This window comes from Acomys minous (assembly GCF_964271855.1).
Source record: "Acomys minous genome assembly, chromosome: 12".
In the NCBI taxonomy this organism is placed as follows: domain Eukaryota; kingdom Metazoa; phylum Chordata; class Mammalia; order Rodentia; family Muridae; genus Acomys; species Acomys minous.
In genome coordinates this window covers 41,592,499-41,613,248 of record NC_140493.1, presented here as the reverse complement: position 1 = coordinate 41,613,248, position 20,750 = coordinate 41,592,499, and the positions used below count along the sequence as shown (strand labels likewise).

General features: G+C 40.1%; 1 pseudogene across 1 annotated transcript; it reads right to left on the bottom strand.

Moving 5' to 3' along the window:
- Window positions 1–251: 251 nt before the first annotated feature.
- Window positions 252–1,291, bottom strand: LOC311578970 (dual specificity mitogen-activated protein kinase kinase 3-like; annotated as a pseudogene). The gene has a single exon. The product of its transcript is annotated as a dual specificity mitogen-activated protein kinase kinase 3-like (transcript).
- Window positions 1,292–20,750: the final 19,459 nt, after the last annotated feature.

Sequence of the window (20,750 nt, the reverse complement as noted above, 5' to 3'; positions counted from 1 at the left end):
TGGAAGCAGCAACAGCAGAGGCACTGTGGGGCCCATATGGGCCTGACTGGGATGCCCCTGAAGTCTGATTTTTTTTTTTTTTTTTTGGCATTTCAGATAGCTAGTTGCAGAACCAGATAGGAAAGGCCCCCTCATTTCCTCCTGGAATGCCAGGGCTAGAAATGGCAATAGCTTATAGCTATAGGGAAGTGCTGCCCCAGCAGTGGGCTGGGAAGGATGCTGGCAGACCAGTGGGATCCCAAGCCAGACCACTAAGAATCCTCTTCAAGGACCTCCTTCACAAAGGCAGGAATGTCCGTCTTCTTGGTTTTGTGCAAGGTGAAGAAATGATGCTCCATCAGCTCCAGGTAGCTCATGTGCTCCACAGGGTTCTTCCATAGGCACTGGCTAGTGAAGGCCACAAACTCAGGGGAGAACTGAGTCAGCTGCGAACTGTGGGGATGGTTCCTCCACCACCTGCCTCAGCTGCTGGAATGGTGTGCCCCAAGACTCATAAAGGAACTGCCGAGTGGCCACCTCAATTATGGTGATGCCGAGGCTACAGTCGTCAGACTTGACATTATACCCCTTCTGATTAAGCTCATGGCTGATCCTCTCAGGAGCCATGTAAGGCTTGCAGCCAGCATCCATGGTCTTTGCCACAGAGTCTCCCAGGTAGCTACTGATGCCAAAGTCGCACATCTTCACATGCCCCTCCTGGTTGATGAGGACAGTGGATAACTTCACAACTCTGTGGGTCACAGGCAGCTTGCTGTGCAGGTGCTCCAGGGCCTGCACGACAGACACAGCCATCTGGCCCAGGATGTGCCCCAGACTTGTCATGTTCTTCTCTAGCACCTTAGAGCAGAACTTGTCCATGGACATACCCATGGTCCACACTGCAGATCCTTTCTAATAGGGCACCGTAGAAGGTGACAGTGTAGAAGCAGTTGACCATGTGAATCTAGATCTATAAGCAGACGTTTTGGCTCCTGGGAGTTCACAGTGGCCCAGATGTGCTTTACAGCCATGATGGTGTGACTCTGAACACCTTCTCCACCACCCCAGAAGTTCCATGACTCAGCTTTGAGATGGTCACCAAGTTATCAACCTCAACCTAGAAGTTTCTGTCTACAATTGTGATGAAGGTCCAGAAGTCCAGGTTTGGCGGGGTGGGAGTGGGGGGGGGGGGAAGGGGGCATTGGGCACAGGTGGCTTGGACACACAGATTATGCATAAACCATTTTTCCTTTTGGATTTTTCCTTTGGTCTGGGCCAAGCTGGCCAGTGGACTCGCAGCAGGTGACTCCATGTTACAGACAGTGGCGGTGGAGAGCACTTAACTAGAAGACCCCAGATTACTCCCCAGCCTGGCGTGTTCATGGAAGCTGGTAGGGACGGTGGAGCAGAGGGCAATAGGCAACAGACGGCGGAGAAGTGAAGGTAGCAAGCATCCGAGGCTGAAGATGAACTCTTTTAGGAACAAATGGAGCAGCCATAATGAAAATAATAAGCTTTTAAACAAAATTTTATGTAACCATATAATATTAAACTGAATCTCTGCTTGGGGTAGCATGTTGATCTCACTATAAGACTGAAGATGGGTGATTTGATTCTTCAAGGAGCTGCCACTTTAAAAAAAAATGCTATTTACAGAGTTTGAGATTTCTGTCATGAAAAGTCATTCTGTTTTTCAAAAATGAAAGTGTGAGAAATAGCTAACGCCAATGAAATGTCTATTGTGTATTAGGTATTTCTTAACCATTAGGTACTTTAATCTTGATAAGTATTTTATGATACAAGAGTTCATGCTGTTTCGTACTGTTATTGATATACAGACTAGACAGTGAAAGACAAAAATGTGGAAGTCATTTGCCCAAGGACATAGTCAGAGGCAGTAAGTGATGGATTTCATACTTAATGCCAGATGTATCTAACTTGAAATCCTATGCTCTTTCTTTCACAGCCCTCTGCTTTGAGGTTAAGACCCCAGCATTAGCAGTCTTTTATCGAAGTGGAAAAAGAAGCATTTGTTGACTTCCCACCAGTCATGACCACATAGTATGTGAAAATTCCTGGCCCTTAAGTGGATCTCCATAGCTGTCCTTCAATCACATTTTAGAGTCCAGAGGTGCTGATGTCACCTAGTGGACCAGGGAGGAAATTGGCTTTGTTTAACTGCTTCCTTGGTATGGAGGTTTGAACGAGAAAGGACCCCCATAGGGTCATATGTTTGAATGCTTAGTCCCCAATTAGTGGAACTGTTTGGGAACAAAATTAGGAGTTGTGCCATTGCTGTAGGAGATGTGTCATTGGGGGTGAGTTTCAAAACCCTAGACCAGTCTCTCTGTCTCTCTGTCTGTCTGTCTCTGTCTCTGTCTCTGTCTCTCTCTCCCTCTCAGCCTGCAATGATCAGATGTGACTTATCAGCTGGATGGAGCTACTGCTCCAGCACCACGCCAGCATGCCTCCCACTGTGCTCCCCAGCGTTCTTGTCATGGACTAACCCTCTGAAACTGTAAGCAATCCTCCCAATTAAATACCTGCCTTTGTAAGTTGCCTTGGTGATGGTTGTTTTCACAACAGAACGGTAACTAAGACACCTGGAGTGGTTTTGCCTCTTTCTATGGCTTGGCTTCATTATCGTGAGCTGCTGATCTTCCAGTTGGGAAATACAAAATAGAGTAAAGGAAGAAAATATTTTTAAATGGACTGAAAATCAAGAGCAGTCATGGGCTGAGGCTGGTAGAAAGCTAGCTCAAACAAGTTTTTTTTTTTTTTTTTAGAAGGAAGGATTTTCCCTAATACCTCTTCAATTTCCTGGTCTAAAAGGGAGTAAGAATCCTCAGAATGTGATTATTTTTTTAAGGAACAAAAAGTAAAAACTTGAACTGAACTTATCGGGTAAATAGTCTAGCTGTCAGAGAATATAATAGCAAAGATGAGTTCTTTGTGTAATGATTTGCATTTATAATAATGTATAAGCAAAAGAGCTTCATTCACTACTAGTGAGAAGATGCCAATGACACATGACTGATAGTTTGGAGAGAAGATAATCATTATTGCAATCTGAAGTCTGATCTGAGTCTATTATTATAGAGCTTTATTTTTTAAAATGTTTTATTGATTCTTTGTGAATTTCACCTCATGCACTTCAATCCCACTCATCACCCCGTCCCTCCATATCTGTTCCCCTGCCTATGCAACCTCTCCCCTGAAACAAACAAACAAACAAACTACATCAAAGCCCATCTCATCATAGAAGGTGCAGTGTGTCACTGTGTGGCACACAGTGTACCCCTTTGCCCAACAGTGTTACCTGCGAATGTGCATTCAATGAGTCGTTGGTCTGCTTCAAAGCCTCTGGCTTCTGCCTCACTATCAATACTGGATCCTCACTGGGACTCCTCTCAGATATCCCATTGTCACCCAGTGTCATGGGGAGGCTGCTGTTTTGTTTCTGCAGGACCTTCCCCTTCATATGCTCAAGCACATCATAATTGAATAGATGTTGGGGTGGGACCACTCAAAGCCCTGGATCTGGATCTGGCTGGTGACTGAGTTGGTCAGCCTACCAGCTCTCCTGATTTGTCCAGGGTGGGTGGCAGCTCTCCTTCCTGCCTGCTGGGTTGGACCAGCTCTCCCATTCTCACATTCTCACCACCACCACCAAGGAAAGCTCTACTGTGCTGCATCTGGCAAGGGTCAGAGCCAGTTCTGTGCTGCCTTCAGACATCAACATGGACCCATGCAGACCAAGGATGTCCATATGGCCTTTGGTTGTACCATAGCTCATGGACATCAACACAGACCCCTGCAGCTACAGGGCCACAGACCCAGACATGGCCCTTGGTGACAGCACAGGCCACTCACATCAGGCTGCTCCTCACCACCTCACATCTCCAGTTCCACCTCCCTTCATAGTGTACAAAACATTCTGCTTCTCTTTTGCTCCCTTGTCTCCACTACACACTTATTTGGCACAGTGCCACCTGCCCCCTTAAGCTGTGTAGCCACAGGTGAGCCTTTGTGTGTCTTCTGCCCACTCACACCACCTGGCAGCCTGTGGGACTCTCAAGGTTGTAAGTTTTAGAACAGAAGAAAAGAACGACAGACCTGGCCTGTTCTTCGCATTTGGTCACATAAGGAAGCACATGACTTACATGCTTGTCTAAAGAAGCTCGAATCTCAAATTATGGCCCATACACCTGCAGCATCAGCACCACCTGAGAGCTTTCAAAATACAAATTCACAGACCTATGCCGGACTTTCTGAGTTAGAGTCTTCAGTTTGTCATGATCCTTGGGTAACTTTTCTTTAAATTAAGATGTGGTAGGACCTGATGTGGAGGGATTCTTTTCTCTGGGTATTCTTGAGAAATATCTACATAATGTTTAGTGACTGCCCCAATGTGACACTCACTGAGTTTCTCATGGGAGAAGGGTGGCTATCAGCCACAGCCTTCTTGAAAATCTTTCTACCAAATCAGGAGGGAGTTTGCTCTAATCCTGGATTCCAAGAAAGAGAACCCTGATGTTCCCCCATTAGCCTGAAAATTAACAAGGCATACACATCCCAATCCGAGACTTTAACTCACTCTTTTCTTAAATTCCTATTATAGTCTGTCATCTTTGCATCTCTTACTCTTTCTTCTTCCTTTGTTCTCTCCCTCCTCCCTCTTCCTCTCTCTTTAATTTTTTCAGTGATGTTTCAGAGCTGACTCAAGAAAGAAGCTGTTGAAGATTTTAAATGCCACCTAGACACTTCTTTTGCAAATTGTGTGACCTGTGATGTTATCCTGGATATGTGAAATCAGCCATGGTGTACACCAAGGAAGTTGGTAAGCAATGCCAACGGAGGCTTGACACGGTCATGGCCTGCATGCAAACTTCTGCTTCCACTCACCTTCTTCTTGCGAGCTTTTTAGTTTCTTCCCTTTCTGTTATTATTACTCTCATTCTCCTCTTTAGTTTCTTCTTTACTTTTTCTGTCTTCCTTTCTCTTTTATTAAATGTTTTTAAAAAATTTTTACATATGTATTTATATTATTACACATATATACAATAAACTACCTATAGCAAGAAAAACCACGACACAAACAGGAATTATATTCTTAGTGTTTTGGCTATTTGTATTTGACAGCCTTGTAGAAAACATCTTTCCTATCTTGGGGCATCTAAAATTCTGAATGTAAATCAATCTCCATCACATATTGTCATTATCAACTTAAAACATAGATCTAGACCTAAAAACATCTTATCACATAAACAACTAAGCTTCATTGTAAAACTAAGCTACCTGGTCTTCAACACCGTCAGAGACTTGAAAAGGAATAAATTTTACATGAGTATGCTGGGAGTGTAAGTTAGTAGCTTTCCAAATGAGAAGATGACAGAGACACTTTGCTACCTGAATAGTCACCCAAAACTCTCTATAATGTTAGAGCATCTTCTTCAGCCTTCTGGCCAATATATCTGACAGACATATTTGTGAGGCAGGAACTATTGAGGACTTGCTTACCCTGTCTTGGCAGAGTTTGGCTGTCAACTACCTTGCATCCATGCTTGCCCTTTTTTAGGCAGAATTCTGTCTGTTGTAGAAATAAAGATATTTTGCCCAGTGGCTTGTCTGCCACATTTGAAGGCATCTCCATAGGGAGATTCTTGTTTAACCATTTCTCCAATTTTATTTGGGCCCCTACAAAGGCACTATTTATAGCAAATCAGCCAGAAGAAACCTTAAGAGAAGAAAGCCCCATTTTCTTTAAGGTAGATTTTTGGTTGCTTTCTTGGGCTATAGAAGGTTATTATCAATGAGAGTGGTTACAAGTTTTTATTGGTCTTATTTAGAGAGAAAACAAAGTTAGACTCAACAATGTCTCTCTTTTCCTTTATCTTACATTCCTAGGTTTGGAGATAGGGATTGAAAAGAAAGAAGAGGGAATATAGAAATATATAGGGAAGATAGGACAAAAAGTAGATTAGTGAATCTACTCCTCAACTTAATGTCTCAATTGTCACTCACAAGATTATATTTAATTCACTGGTATAGAATGTTGTATATAAATACAAATTAAGTTTAATTCTATATACAGTAGTATAGAATTCAAATGTAAGAGTATCCTTCACACACATTATATATTATATATTTCTACTCTAATGTGAGTTATTGTACCCATATAACTCAATTATAATACAAAGTTTACTTCCAATACTTTGAAAGTGCTATTGCAGGCTGTTGAGGATAAATAAGTTATACAAGTTAATTGTTAGTTGATCAAATCATAGTCATATCAATTACTAGTCTACTTTTATTACAAGAACATACATCTTAGGTGCGGCAGACAGATATGATTCTATAGAAAGATAGGGTAGGATATTTAGATAAGGTCTTCAAAAATCTCAGAGACATGCAGAATATGGCATTTTAAAATGTTTTTTTATTATTTTAAAGATTCATTAACAATGAGACAGGTTAGCTCCTGGCAACACCCTGCCTATATCAAAGAAGATGATGAGCATCAAAGAACCTCCTTATGGAGATGGCTTCAAATGTGGTAAAGAAGCCACTGTCTTCCTTTCTTATAAACCTTGAAAACTATAATAAAATTAGAAATATCCAATATTCTCTTAATTCAAACAATTTTAAAACTGTAAAAATCAACTCAAACTTAAAATACAGATATACTTGTATTGAGGATAATTCCCAGCAATATAAATTACTGAATGGATTTGGAAGTACTTGAGAATCAGTTCTTCTTAAGACTCAGAGGTCCATACCCTCAGAATCACTAAGCTATCAATCAAATCTACCCCTTTACTTGATTAAAGCCATCATCTCCATTCAACTACTTATAGTAAAAATAATGTAAAGGTAACACAGGTTAATTAGGTGTGTGTGTGTGTGTGTGTGTGTGTGTGTGTGTGTGTGTGTGTGTGTGTTGCAACAGGATCTCAACAGGGCCAGAAACTATGTAGACCAGTCACCTGAATTTATGCCATCCACATACTTCTACACGTCAAGTGGTGGGATTACTGTCATGTGCCCAAACATCCACTAACAACTATTTCTTTTAAAAGTTAATTATTAGAATGGTCAAAATGAGTTAGGAGCAGGACATTTAGCTGGTATACCTTACACCTATGATCTACTTCACTCTACCTAGATCTGTTCTCAAATATGTCAGAGACTAAAGAAGCATTGATTGACTGGGCTGGAAAATTAAGAATACCATTATGTTATTATCATGAATAGTACTTGAAGTTCTTCTCATTCTATTTAAAAATTAACTATATCGCAAAAACACATTCATCAGCTTGGGATTTCATGTTTACTTTTAAATATAAGCCTTTTCCTTTAATATTGCTTGCTATTCTACATGATAGTACTCATAAATGTGCTCTTGAACTTACTGATGTCCACCTTGCAATAGAGAGTATATGTAACAATCCACTAGTTGAGGTCACTGAACTATAGAGGGTTAAAATATTACTATGGTGGTATAAATGCTAGCAGTTCATTCATTCACCCACTCAACCCATAAACATTCATGAACATTATTGCGTGTCAGTCTCTAGTGCAGTGATTTAGATGCAAAACTGAGCAAGTCTTGTATTTCAGGAGCTTACCTTTCATAGTTAACATGCCACAGACACAGCTGCCATAGTTATACATCAGTGTGATGGGTAATAGACTAGTGTGACTGAGCAGTCAGGGAAAACAGAGGAATAAAAATTTCATCTGGAGTAAAGCAGTAGGAAGACATGTATAGAAATGGTGGGTTTTGAATTAATTTACTTGGATAAGTAAAAAATATTAAAGCATAAAATGAAAGCAGTTTGTACGAGTCAGAGCGCAAACAGAATAGATAGCAATAACACAGGTTATGTAAAATATTTAAAACTGGCACACAAGGGGAATTAGAAAATGTACACAGGAGCCATACACAATGGTGAAAAAAAAACTTCTAAAATCATGTTATAAAGCAAGTTTTTGTGAAGAAATGTGGGAACGAGAGGATTAATCAGTAGAGTTGTAGGGCAACAGGATGTGTGTGTGTAAGAATTAATTGTATTTCCCCTAGAAAAAACATTGCTTCATGGGAATAGAAGAGCACCATTAGCATTGCTGCCAGTTCTAAATAACTGGCAGTTATAAAATGACATGGAGGCAAGCAATGGAAGACTCAACTCAGTCACATAAGTAACCTAGGGAGTGTGCTTGACCTATGCCTTACTTTCTGCTGAAAATACCTAGACATCTTTTAAATGACTTCAATGCTTCTTGTGATTTTCATACATTTTTCTGTCCATTCGGTGTATTCTGCGCTCATCAAATTGTTAAAGAACACAAATAAAAGAATAATGGGCAGGGTTCCCTTTCGACTCATTTAACTGCCCCGACATTGAATCTTGGCACCTGGTCCTTATTGTCTAACATAGCGCTAGGCAGATAATAGAGCACAGTGGCAGGCTCCCCCTGACGATGAAGTGAGTGACCGAGGCAGTGGAGGTTGATGTGGAGATGGGGATAGTCATGTAGATGCTAATGGTGTTTAAAAAGTGGATGTTATGTTGATAAGATGAATAGAGAATAGAATTATTTGGATATATGAAAACATGTGGACTGTTTTTAGTATTAATTTGGTGTTAACACATACCCCAGAAGCATAGCAGCTCAAATTTTTAGTAACAGCAATTTCCTTATAGCATAATATAAGCCATGAGGGCGCATACGTCCATTGGACATGCGCACATGGTTGGAAAGAAAAATAGCAGTGATTTAGTTTGTGCTGATACAGAATTCTGATTCATGTACATCAACCTGTCAAACTCCTCTGACCTTTATCTTCCCTCTCCTGCTAGATTTTGTTCTAGGCCCTTGTTGATGTCTGAAGTCTAACTGACTGACAGGTGTGGCAAATCCCATTGCGCCGGCCTTTTCTAAAGAGGATTGATGACCATGTAAGCACAGGCATTAACCTTAACCATGGCTTATTAACCTGGACCTTCAGGCGGTGGGCCCAGGAGCCTGCTTTCTTTATGCTCACTCAGTGGATCCTGTGGGTATTAACAGTTTCAGTGGAGGCGAGAGCCAACTAAGGGGGAAAAGATTATTTTCTGTTGAAAGTGAAATTGCCCTTACTCACTCTGGAAAGGAAGAGGCAATAACAAATAATGCTTTTATACAAATACACTCTTTAAAAAAAATCTATTTGAGGGATTGTCTCAAATAATAACAACAACCAGAAGTTTAAACAAGCTTAGAAATCACACCTTAAAACAGAGTAAGAGTTAGCACATTATGATGATTGACAGACTGAGGAGTTGGAATTTAGCATCCACTCACTTTGCCTTCTTAAGCACCTCAATTCACTTCATCCGATCTAAATAATTGACTCTCATATGGCTCTAACCTTCTAGTATTAAGATACAGTTACAAACTCCCTATTTAGGAACTACAAGGCCTCTTGTGGTGCCTCTAAGAAAGTTAAATGGTTCAGAAAAGACATCTCTTGTATTCGTGCATCCACATGTGCATGTTCGTGTCTGTATGAGTGTGTGTATGTGTGTGTGTGTGCGGGTGTGTGTGCGTATGTGTGTGCACACACACACACACACACGCGCACACACGCACATGCACAGGTACTTATAAAGTACATGTCTAAGGGCATGTGTGTGCCCATGTATATGGAGAAGGTCAGAAAACAATCTCTGGCATAGTTTCTTGGGTGCCATTCTTGTCTTTTTGTATAGTCTGTTGTAGGTTTTGAGTTCCTAAATACGGAGTTTGTGGAAGTCATCAAGTAGGCTAGACTGGTTGACCAGTGAGTTTCAGGGACCCACCTGTGTCTACTTCCCAGTGCTGAGATTACAAGTGTGTGCCACTGCATTCAGCTATTTTTTGTAGGTTCTAGAGACTGAACACAGGTTGTTGTGTTTGTGAGGCAAGAATTTTACAAACTGGGCTGTCTCTTTAGCCTCTGAAATATCATTGCTAGACACAATGGAATCTTCTAATGAAAAATATTCTTTCTTGTTAGTTTTATTTTACATATTTACTTAACAAGATATTGCTATTTAAAAAAAGCAACAATATAGACATGATTCCTCAACAGCTCGTCCGTCCTTTGCTTCTTCTAATTGAGCATGAGGAGAACAAAGTAAAGTACATGAATATCCTACCAGAAAGACGATAATGTGGATCATGAATTTATATAAGAAATGATCTCCAAACTGCTTGAGATGTGCTAAAGTAATCACAGGCCATGGAGACAGGTAAAGAATGTTGGCCTAACAGGATCCCAGGGGAAAATTTACTTGGAGAAGTGGCAGGAATGTGTACTGAAAGAAGCCATGAAATTTCACCTGCTGGATAGATGTTGACTTCGAGATTATTCAAATGAACCTAATATTCTGACCTCTCACAAGTTTGTAATATAAATCTGGTGGGAAAATAGCAAAATGAAGGGAACCTATGCTTGACATTTAGAATATTCTTCTCTTTGGTGATGCCAGTTATGGGGTTGACAGGACCAAAGAGGTCAAGAATAACTTTCTTTTTCATCCAAGTGAATATTGGAAATACTTCATGTTGTTAAATACACTTTTTGTAGCTGCATTTACAGCTTTTTGGGCCATCCATATGCCACAGGAATAAGTCACAAGTACACTTCTCTAATTTGGGATAGCTCTGAGCTTGACTAAAGAGTATTCTCTGGTAGCTTAGCATTGTGGACATGGTCAGGAAGGTAAATTAGCATCACTTGCTCCTCTATAACACTACCACCAATACCAGAAGGGAATACAGAAGCACAGACTGGAGGGAAAAATGAAAAGAATTTTCTGGTAAAGGTGCTTGGGTGGCTGAGCACATACTAAGTACAGCAGGCTAGGAGAAGTTGTGTGTGAGGGTGAGGAAGAGCTTTATATAGTAGTTACTTCCGCATCTACAGCATCCAGACCATTGAACTCCATGTGGCTCATGTGAAACAGAATGACCAAGGCCTTGATGTGTCAAAGAACTCACATCTGAGTACATTTGAACAGTATAATCATAACATACACAAGCACACACATATACATATTCACATACAGGCTCATGCACACACACATACATACTCATGAAAACACAGAGAAGAAGGATTGGACAGAAGGTCCAAACACTAATAAAATAAACATGAATAAGTGAGAGATAATCTAAAGCCATAATGCAAATATTATAACCATCAGAAGAACATGAAAATATCTATTATGGTAATTATAAGCAACCAAAAGCTGTGGAAGTCAGTCATCGAAGTATAGCCTGTAATATCACAGCAATTGTGGGGCCTACACAAGAAGATTATCTGTTTTTGCCCAGTTTGAGCTACACAGTGAGTCTGCCTCAAAAGCGAACAAATAAAACTTGAAGAATGAATCAATAAATTCAAAACCAGGCCTAAAAAAGTCTTTCATGGGCTAGAGAAATTGGGGTTAAGAGAACTGGAGTTTGGCTCCCAGAACCAGATGCTGTCATCTTACAATCACCTGTAACTACACTTTCAGGCATAGCTTATGACCTCTCTGAACTCTACAAGGACTACACTTGTGTGCACATATCTCCCCTCCCCAACAATATGCTACGTGCTGATATCTTTGGGTTGTGACTAAACTAATTCTATGGGGAAAATATTTGTTTCTAGTACCATGCATGAGGCATGTATTTAAGACTTAAAACAAGCAAGTTAAAAATTCAGTTAAACAAGATAGAAAGAAAGGACAGCTAAAGAAAAGCCAGGGAGGAAGACAAGAAAAAGAAAAATTATAGAAATTAGAAAAATCAAGTCATCTCCCCTACTACATGCTCCAGTCTCTCCTCTTATGATTGTGTGGCTTGATGTTTTTGCGGGACTCTTAACAGTCCAAGTAAACTTGTTTCTGACTCTTTTGCCTGCACTTGGGACCCTTTTTCTTCTATTGTGTTGCCTCATTCAGCCTTGAGATGAAGCTTTGAGCCTAGGTTGATGGCTATCCCTTGGGGGCCTGTTTTTTTTTCCTGAAGGGAAATGACAGAGGAGTGGATCTGGGGGACAGAGAAGATGGGGGAAGGGACTGGGAGGAATGAAGGGAGGAGAAACTTTGGTCAGGATATAATGTATGAGAGAAGAATAAAAGAAAAAGAAAAGGAAAAGGAAGAACAAAATGAAAAAGCTGACTCTTTGTAATGTTTAGCCAACATTGGTCAAAGAGAAAATGAAATGCAAATGAAGTATTGTATAAAAATTGACAAAATTAAGAGGCATGGTGCCTTATGCATAGAATTCCAGTTTGGCAAAGGCAGACACAGAAAGATCAATACAAGTTTGAAGACAGACAAGTCTACATAATAAGTTCTAGGCCAGTCAGGATTATATAGTGAGATCCTGGTGCAAGAAAGAAAGGAAGAGAGACAGAGAGACAGGCAGACAGAGAGGTGGGGGCAGACAGAGACAGAAGCAGAGACAGAGACATAGAGACAGACTGAGAGGGAGAGATAAAGAGAGGACAAAAGAAAGAAAGTAAGAAGGGAGGGAGGAAGCAAGGGAGGGAAGAAAGAACAGACTGAGTCTGCTTCCCTACAGAGATCCCCACAGGCCAATTTTAACTAAATCCTCTTTCTCCTGCTGTGCGTCATAATCCATTTAAAGTTCCATGTTGCTGTGCAGTTGGTGCTGTTTTATCAGAGGGCATACAGTTCCCCAGATTTAGACTTTCTGGATGTGTGACTATTTGACTATCCTTTCATTCTCTCCTGAACAGACATGAAGACACACATACAGAAAGGTGTAGATATACAGGAAGAGAAGGCTATTGTTGATGCTCTCTGTGCTTTCTGTCAACATTTTCACACACATCAGACACATCAGAGGAAGGCTTGGCCAAGTGTGGGACTCATCTAGAAAAGTCTCTGCCAGTTCCTGTGGTCTGAAGTGTTGATCCTTGTCAATTAAACATGATCCCTCAAGTCTTCATCTGCTCCTTACACAGTCACTCAAGGCTTCCTCCATTCCTTGTGTATTGGATGCCTTTCATAGTACTCAAATAAAAGAAAATCAGAGAAGGTTTAAAAATAAAAGGAAAACAATAAAAACATTACTCCCAAAATATAGGATCACTTAATAGAAAACATTAGCGACAGACAAACTTTTAGAGAAAATAGCTTAGAAAGTTTAGAAAACCAGTTCACCTCGGCTTCATCCACTTAACTCTATCCTTTGCATCAGAGGCACATACAAGGAGTGGATGAATGAACCAGTGAGTACTTCATGCATCTCCTCATGTGTATGTATTGGCCAACACAGCTGATTCTATGCTTGCAATCTCCTTCAACTCATTCCTTACCTCTCTCAATACTAGTGAACAGTCCTGGCATTTCTTATAAGCCTCAAATAGCAGGCTGTGTTCCAGTCTTCTCTACTGTTTCTTCTTCTAAACCATCTCCATCTATGATTTCTTGGTGTCATTCTCCACCTCTGAACCTTTCTTATGTCATCTTCTTTACAAATTAGAGTTCTGTCCATTCTTAAATGTATATCTGATCCTCTTGCCTTCTTAGATTTTGACTAGGTTTCCTATTTCATTTCCTGTGTAGAATAGAAACATTTTTTTAATCTTTATTTTTTCCAACAGGACCTGAGTAATAGATGGAGAACTAGATGGCCAATGTAAGCATCTTCTTTTCTTAAGTTCAGACTTGGGCTGGAGAGGTAATTCAGCAGTTTACTTGCTGCTCTTGGGCATTGGTCTTCCACCTGTGGTTTGCAATCCCCAAAGACCATTGGAAAACACAAACATCTCTACAGATACATTACAGTGCAAAATTATAGCTGTAAAGTAACAACAAAAATAATTTATGGTTGGGGGTCACCACACCAAGGGAAACTGCATTGAAGGGTCACAGCACTAGGAAAGTTAAAATCATGGTGTCTTATGGAAGGCTTAGGTTCGATTCCCAGAACCTACATGTTGACTCCAAGCCACATGTAACTCTAGTTCCAGAGAAAATGAAGTCCTCTTCCAACTTCCTTGGGTTCTAGATATACACATGGAGCTCATATATACATGCAGACAAAAAGTCATACACATAAAGTAAAATAAATAAATTTTTTTCCAGAGAAGTTCGGGATTGAAGGAAGATGTAGAACCCCAGCATCATCACATTTCCAGTCAGGTAAACTGTGGTCACAATCATCCAAACAAAGCTATGTTTAAGGATGATAGTAAAGCCAGCCACAGCATCTCATTTGGCGGGGTAAGGCAGGAGCATTGCCATAAAGGTAAAGTCATATTGGCTACTAGTGAGTTCTCTGCTCATGTGAAATAAAGAGTGAGACTACGTTCCAAAACAAAGCAAAAAGAAATGAGCTGAGCCACAAACAAAATAAACTATAGTGAAACATGCAAAGGAGTGGGTGGTAAATGAAGGGTTGAGTGTAAGACTATGTATAGTGGAATAAACATGTCTTTGTTTTGATCCCTAGTGTGGGATGTGAAACAGACTTGTGTGAGGATGTGTGGTATTTTTCCATTGGAAACAGACTTGTTAGAGAACAGGTGATATTTGTCCACTAGAAGAGGTACTGCTTCTTATAGGGGTCTTTGCCAGCTGATAAACATCTTAGTATGGACTCTGAAAGGATATACATATATGTACATCCTCTGAGGATATACGTATGTATATATGAAAGGATATATATATATATATATATATATATATATATATATATATATATATATATATAGTCTCATACACACATACAAACACACACACACACACACACACACACACACACACACACACACACACACACGTATATCTTCTTGCCTTCTTAGATTTTGACTAGATTTCACATATATATGAGCCCAAAACAAGAGACTGGGATTTTTGGTCTTGGCATCATTTCCTATTGTTTGGCTGTCCATTGCTCCTCTTCAAGACGCTCCAAGAGAGAAGCATCCCAGAGAACACTTTAAGGTTCTGGCTGCTGCTCTGGGTTCCAGCTGCTGCTCCAGGTTCTGGCTGCTGTGGTTGCAGTCACCTTTTCTGAACTGTGGTTTGCTCTTTAAAGGGTCTGCTAAAATCCTCATTACAAAGAGTGGAATCACTCCAAGGAACTGAATCTAAAAAGGTCTATTTCTCCTGCTCCCTTAACCTCATTTCTCTCCTATCTAGAGTAGGTGGGTTGGAAGGGAGGTATAAGCATTAAAGAACCCCAAATAACATAGGTTTGAAAAACTTCAAAGCCTGCAACTATGAAAGGATGGAACTTACTTTCTTTTTTCTGTCAGTGGCAGTCCTATATAATAGAGACAGCAAGGGCCTTGGTAGCAAAAATGCTTCTCTTTAGATGTAATGTTAATCCCAAAGATGTGAAGAGAAAGCCCACCAATCCAAATTATCATAGCCAAAATAATTAAAGCAAACAATGAATTGAAGTTCTCTAACAAGTCTGTTTTTATTCATGTACTCAGGCTACTTCCACTAAGGCAGATTAAAGAGGCCATCACTGAATGTGAGAAAACAAGGCTTTTTGAAGGCCAAGAATACAGGCATTCAAGGGTCTGCTTGAATCCAACACAACTCAAACACCAAGTCAATGCAGACAAGAAAATTTTATTGTAATCAAGCTATTACTGGTCAATCAGGGACAAAGAACAGACTGGGGAGCTGAACTGCAACGCCAAGCTAGAATGCTATAGAGCTTTTAAGCACAAAAAAATCACAAAATCCATAATTATCTTGTCAAGTTACTGTTACATTTTCCACCAATCAGGATTAAGGCATAGGAGACTTTCCTAGAAACATTTCTTTGTGGTACACTTGTCCTCTTCTCATTGGTTGATTTGTTCAACTGTGACAGGGCAACTTGCCCAGCATTTATGTCTCAACTTGCCAACCAGGATGTCTCTCAACCAGGGAGACCTTGGGAAGTTAAACTATTCAAGACAGAAGTTTTATTCAAAATGGCTTCAGTTTGATTCCTTCTTACACAGAATTTCCAAATGGGTGATTCCAGATGGACAAAATAGATGTGGTTAGAGGAACAGGAAATCATAACAAATTAGTCCTAACATGGGCACAGCAAGGTAGTCATAAAAACAGGTGATAATAACAAGGTACCTGTGAATGATTGTGTGTAGGTCAGAGATTAACCCTTGCTATCAAGCCTTAAGAGACCTCCACCTCTGTTTTTGATAGAAGTTCACCCATTGGCTGAGTATACTTTTAGTGGTGAGATTAAAAGCACATGCCTCTGTGCAAGGCTTTTACCCAATGGACTCTGGAGACAGAGTTCAGGTCCTCATGCTCCTGAGGTAAGCTAGCTGATATAACTAGTCCAATTGCCAGTCTATGTGTTATCGAAATGAAAGTTAAACATTATAAGTAGGGGTAGGGAGAAAGCCCTTGTTCTCTCCTCTCCATGGGAGAGGGTACTGCATTTCAGATTCCCCGGTGTGACAGATACTTTAATTTGTGACTGTCCCCGAGCGAGTATCCATCAAGACTCCATCGGCCTGTAAGTGTATTTCATGTCATCAGTCAAATGTCAGTGACCTATAGACGGTCAATAAGGTTGTAGGCTTACTGATTAAAGGAACCGCTGAGACTGTCAAAAGAACTGGAAGTGATTCTTGATAAAATCCCGCAGCTGCACCAGCAACTCAGAACTAAGGAAAATTCCGCTTTCTTAGGGAGGAACTCTCAAGCCATAAACATTACCCAAGGAAGATTAGTTTTAGCTATAAACTACAGTGTCACGGTCTCCTTGAAGGAAATGAGAGGTGATTGCATTTCAATTTTGTAACATCTCTTAAAGGTCCAAGTCACTTACGGTGATGTTGCAGTGTGACACTAACTGCCCGGCCATCAGTAACACACATTGTTGTTCTGAGCTACTCAAGTATCCCACAGAGGCACATATGAGTCCATTTGTCTTCCTGAAAGCTTAATTTACTACTGGCAGGTATTGGCCTGAGGCTCACAGAGGAACGGAATTTACATCCACTGGGCACCTGTTGTCATTCGGGACTTGGAATGACACCTGTGGGCACTATCATATTTCATCCTTACTAGAATCCAGAAACAGATACTAATGCCCTGTGGTTTGGCTATCTCTTAAAACCCAGGTGTTGGAAACTTACTTAGCAGGAAGACCTTTAAGAGGTAAAGGGGATTTTTCCCTCAGGAGTGAAATAATGTTGTGATTATCAAAGTGGATTCATTTCTGAGGGAATGGGTTTTCTTTTTTGTTGTTGTTTATTTGGCTTGTTTGTTAGATACAGAGTTAGTCTGCATAACCCTGGCTGTCCTGGAACTCACTATGTAGCCAGGATGACCTCAGAATCAGAGGACCACCAAAGCTGCAGATGGATTTTTCAACAAAAGGAAGTATGGTTTTCCTTTACTCTGTTGCTTTTTCCCTTTGTTTCCCTTCTGGATTCAACCATGGAATGAGAAATGAATGCACACATGTTCTCTTGCTTGCTTATGCTTGGGTTAGTTTCTCTACTTTTAAAAGTGCAGGACCTCATGTCTGGGGAATGATTCCTTTCACAGTAAGCTGGATCTTCGTACATCAACTTACTTAATTAAGGATACCCCACAGACAGAGATCCATAGTCAATTGAACTGAGATGCTCTTCCCACGTTACTCTAGGCTGTGCACAGTTGAGAGTTAAAAGTAACTATCGCAAGTACCTAGCATGTCTTCCAACTTTAAAATAGTACAACTTTAGAAGTGTGACTTTGAAGATGACTTGAGTATACAATGTTGTCTGGTCTCAGTGTTGTTGAGAGAGTGACTATCTCTTACAAGTGTGTCATTTCAGCATCATGAAGACCTTTGGAGGCATACTGTTTCATTTGACTGTTGTCACTAAGGCAGGTGTTCTGTAGATGAAAATTTGGGGGGTGTGATGAAATTGAATGATCTACTAAAGGTCACAGAAATCACTTAGTCCAAAATCCAAAGATTTTGATAAATGACCTCTCCAGTTCTCAAATGGCAACAGCAAGGTAATGAAATAACAATAGATGCACAAAGCCATCAAATGGTAAGGCTTAAATAAGAAGTGAGAAGAAAGAGAAACGGGCGTTGCTGCATACCCATGGCATTAGCTACATTTCTGCTTCTGTGCTAAAATGCTAACTGAAAATTTTGACCAGATTGTTTTTTTTCCTCTGTGTATAATCTTTACAAGGAAATATGTAAGTAGATATGATTGCATTTTCAACATCAGCTACTTCAGCATTTGTTACTGAGAAAAAAGATTCTTCCATTAGTCACAAAAACATAGATTCATTATGAGAGCTAAGGTGATTGATGCTGATTTTATAATCACAACTACTGTGTCTTACAAGTACTAGTTTTCATGAATAATCTAGAATATCCTTCACAACTTTTGTCAAATCTAGGATCTAGTCATAGTGATACACTGCGTTTCCTCATTTTCTCCTCCTATTTTATTTTCTAAAATGCTCTCCCTCTTGTAAGAGATTTTCATTTCAGTATAAAGGATACAAATGCTTTTTGTTTTGTTTTAAATTGTAGGGTTTTTGAAACAAGATCCTACTATGTGACCCTGACTAGAGTGGAACTTGTTTTGTACTCCTCTAGGTGGTTTTAACCATGCTGGCCTCGAACCCAGAGACCTGCCTCTCTCTACCTCCATGTTACCATTCCCATATTGAGATACAGACTTCTCCAAAGTGGTCCAGAGAGATTCTTTATGAATTGTGCTATCTATTAGTTATGTGTGGTTAAGTTCAGACAAAGTACTTTTAGCTAAAAATACTTCATCACTAATGATGTATATTTCATATTACATCCAATTAAAATTTTGTGCTTCATTGGAGAACTGTGTCTAGAGAACTCTCTTTGGGTTATTCCACTGATTTAATGGGAGCCATGCCACAAAAATCTGGAGGGAACACATCCAATTTCACCGATAGGCATGCAAAGTCTGTCCCTTGGTGTAGAGATTCAGTTGGTCACTTTCTCTTCTTGCTTGGTGAAACCAACTCTGATTCCCTTGGCACACTCATGGTACTCATCTTCACTTGGTAAAAATTTCCATACCCTCCTAAGGGATGGTTTACCTTTCTATTAATAAGTCATCTGTAGGGTGGTACCTTGAATGCCATATCAATACTTTGTTCTTCAAATTCACTCTCTTTATCAAAACTCTACATTTACCTTCAGGTTTGCTTTCCTCTATGTCAGCTGAGGTATCAAAAGACTAAGTGAAAAACTCCTCAGGTGCTTCAAATGCCGTGTTTCTCAGTTTTATTTTAAACTGCATTCTTTCCTGATGATGAGGCAGCTCATTTCTTTGCTCTCAGCAAATTCACACTGTATATGCTAGTTGCCCATTAGTCACTTAGTAAGGGGCCCAGTGATCAGAACCACTAGGCCAGTGTCATAGTACTGTGCACAAGTATTCTGCTTACGTCATAAAAGTGTTGACATTTCTAAAATGCCAAGAAAAATCTTTAGGTGAAAAAGTAAAGTGTAATAGATATTTCAAGGGACAGAGAGAAGGGAGGTGGTGGCATTTACACGACTGTGATTATATGACATTGTTATGAATATTGTAATTTTAACATTAGTTATTGTTGCTAAATTTTCGCTATGTCTATTTTATAAATTAAAGTTTACCTTAAATGTGTATTATAAGAAACACATAGACGGAGTTGTTAGAAAGATGGCTTAGGGGTTAAGAGCACTTGTTGCTCTTACAGAAAACCAAGGTTTGCATCCACATCATGATTCACAACCATCAATAGCTCTAATTCCAGGGGATTTGATGCTCTCTTTTGCCTGCTATTAGATCACTTCCCCTTAGTGGGGCTGCCTTGCCCTGCCTTAGTGGAAGATGATGCTCAGTCCTGATAAGACTTGATTTGCTGCTGGGGTGGGTTTATATGAGTGTGGGGCGCTCCCTTTTTCTGGTAAAAGGACAGGGCAGGTGAAGTGGAAGACAACAGGAGGATGGGAACAAGAGAAGAGTAGAGAGGGGGCCACAGTCAGGATGTAAAGTGAATAAATAAACAAATAAACTTAATAAAAAATTATCCCCTCCAGCTGGCTCCAGCATCAATTGTCATGGAGATGTTGCCCTTTACTACTGCTTGCTCCCTGGATTGGTGTTGCATCATCCCTTCCCTTATACCAGAGTGAACCATTTTCTCACAAGACTTCACATATTTTAGTGAAACATGATAAGTAAAGTCCTGATGGGTATCAACTATTTTATGTGGAAAAAAAACCCTCAAGCACAACTAAGTCATATTGGCTTTTTTGCTGAATGCTCCATATTACTCTCTTCTTCCTACTGCTTCTGGAGGCAACTGATACAAAATTTAACTCCTGGAGACATGAAGAGGCTGACCAGATCCAATCCAGCAGTGTCTGCTTCCTAGCAGTGTCTGCACTCCCTGCACTGTGGCCTCTCTGGCTGGCGCTTTTAAAGATGTTCTTCCTTCTACCTGAATCCTGCACTGTCCCACACTTTGCCCATTTTCCCTATAACCTGTTTCTATTTCTTGCCCTCTACCACAACCCTACTTATTTATATGACCAGATTGCTACACCAAATTTAGTCTTATAAGTTTAAATACTGGACATTAGAATATATCCATTGTACAGTAGATTTAAAAAAAATTGAAAGCAATATCTAAGTTCCCATCGACATTAAGATAAAAAGTTTAAAGCTGGGGGTTGTGGGTCCAGCACTCTGGGAGCAGACACA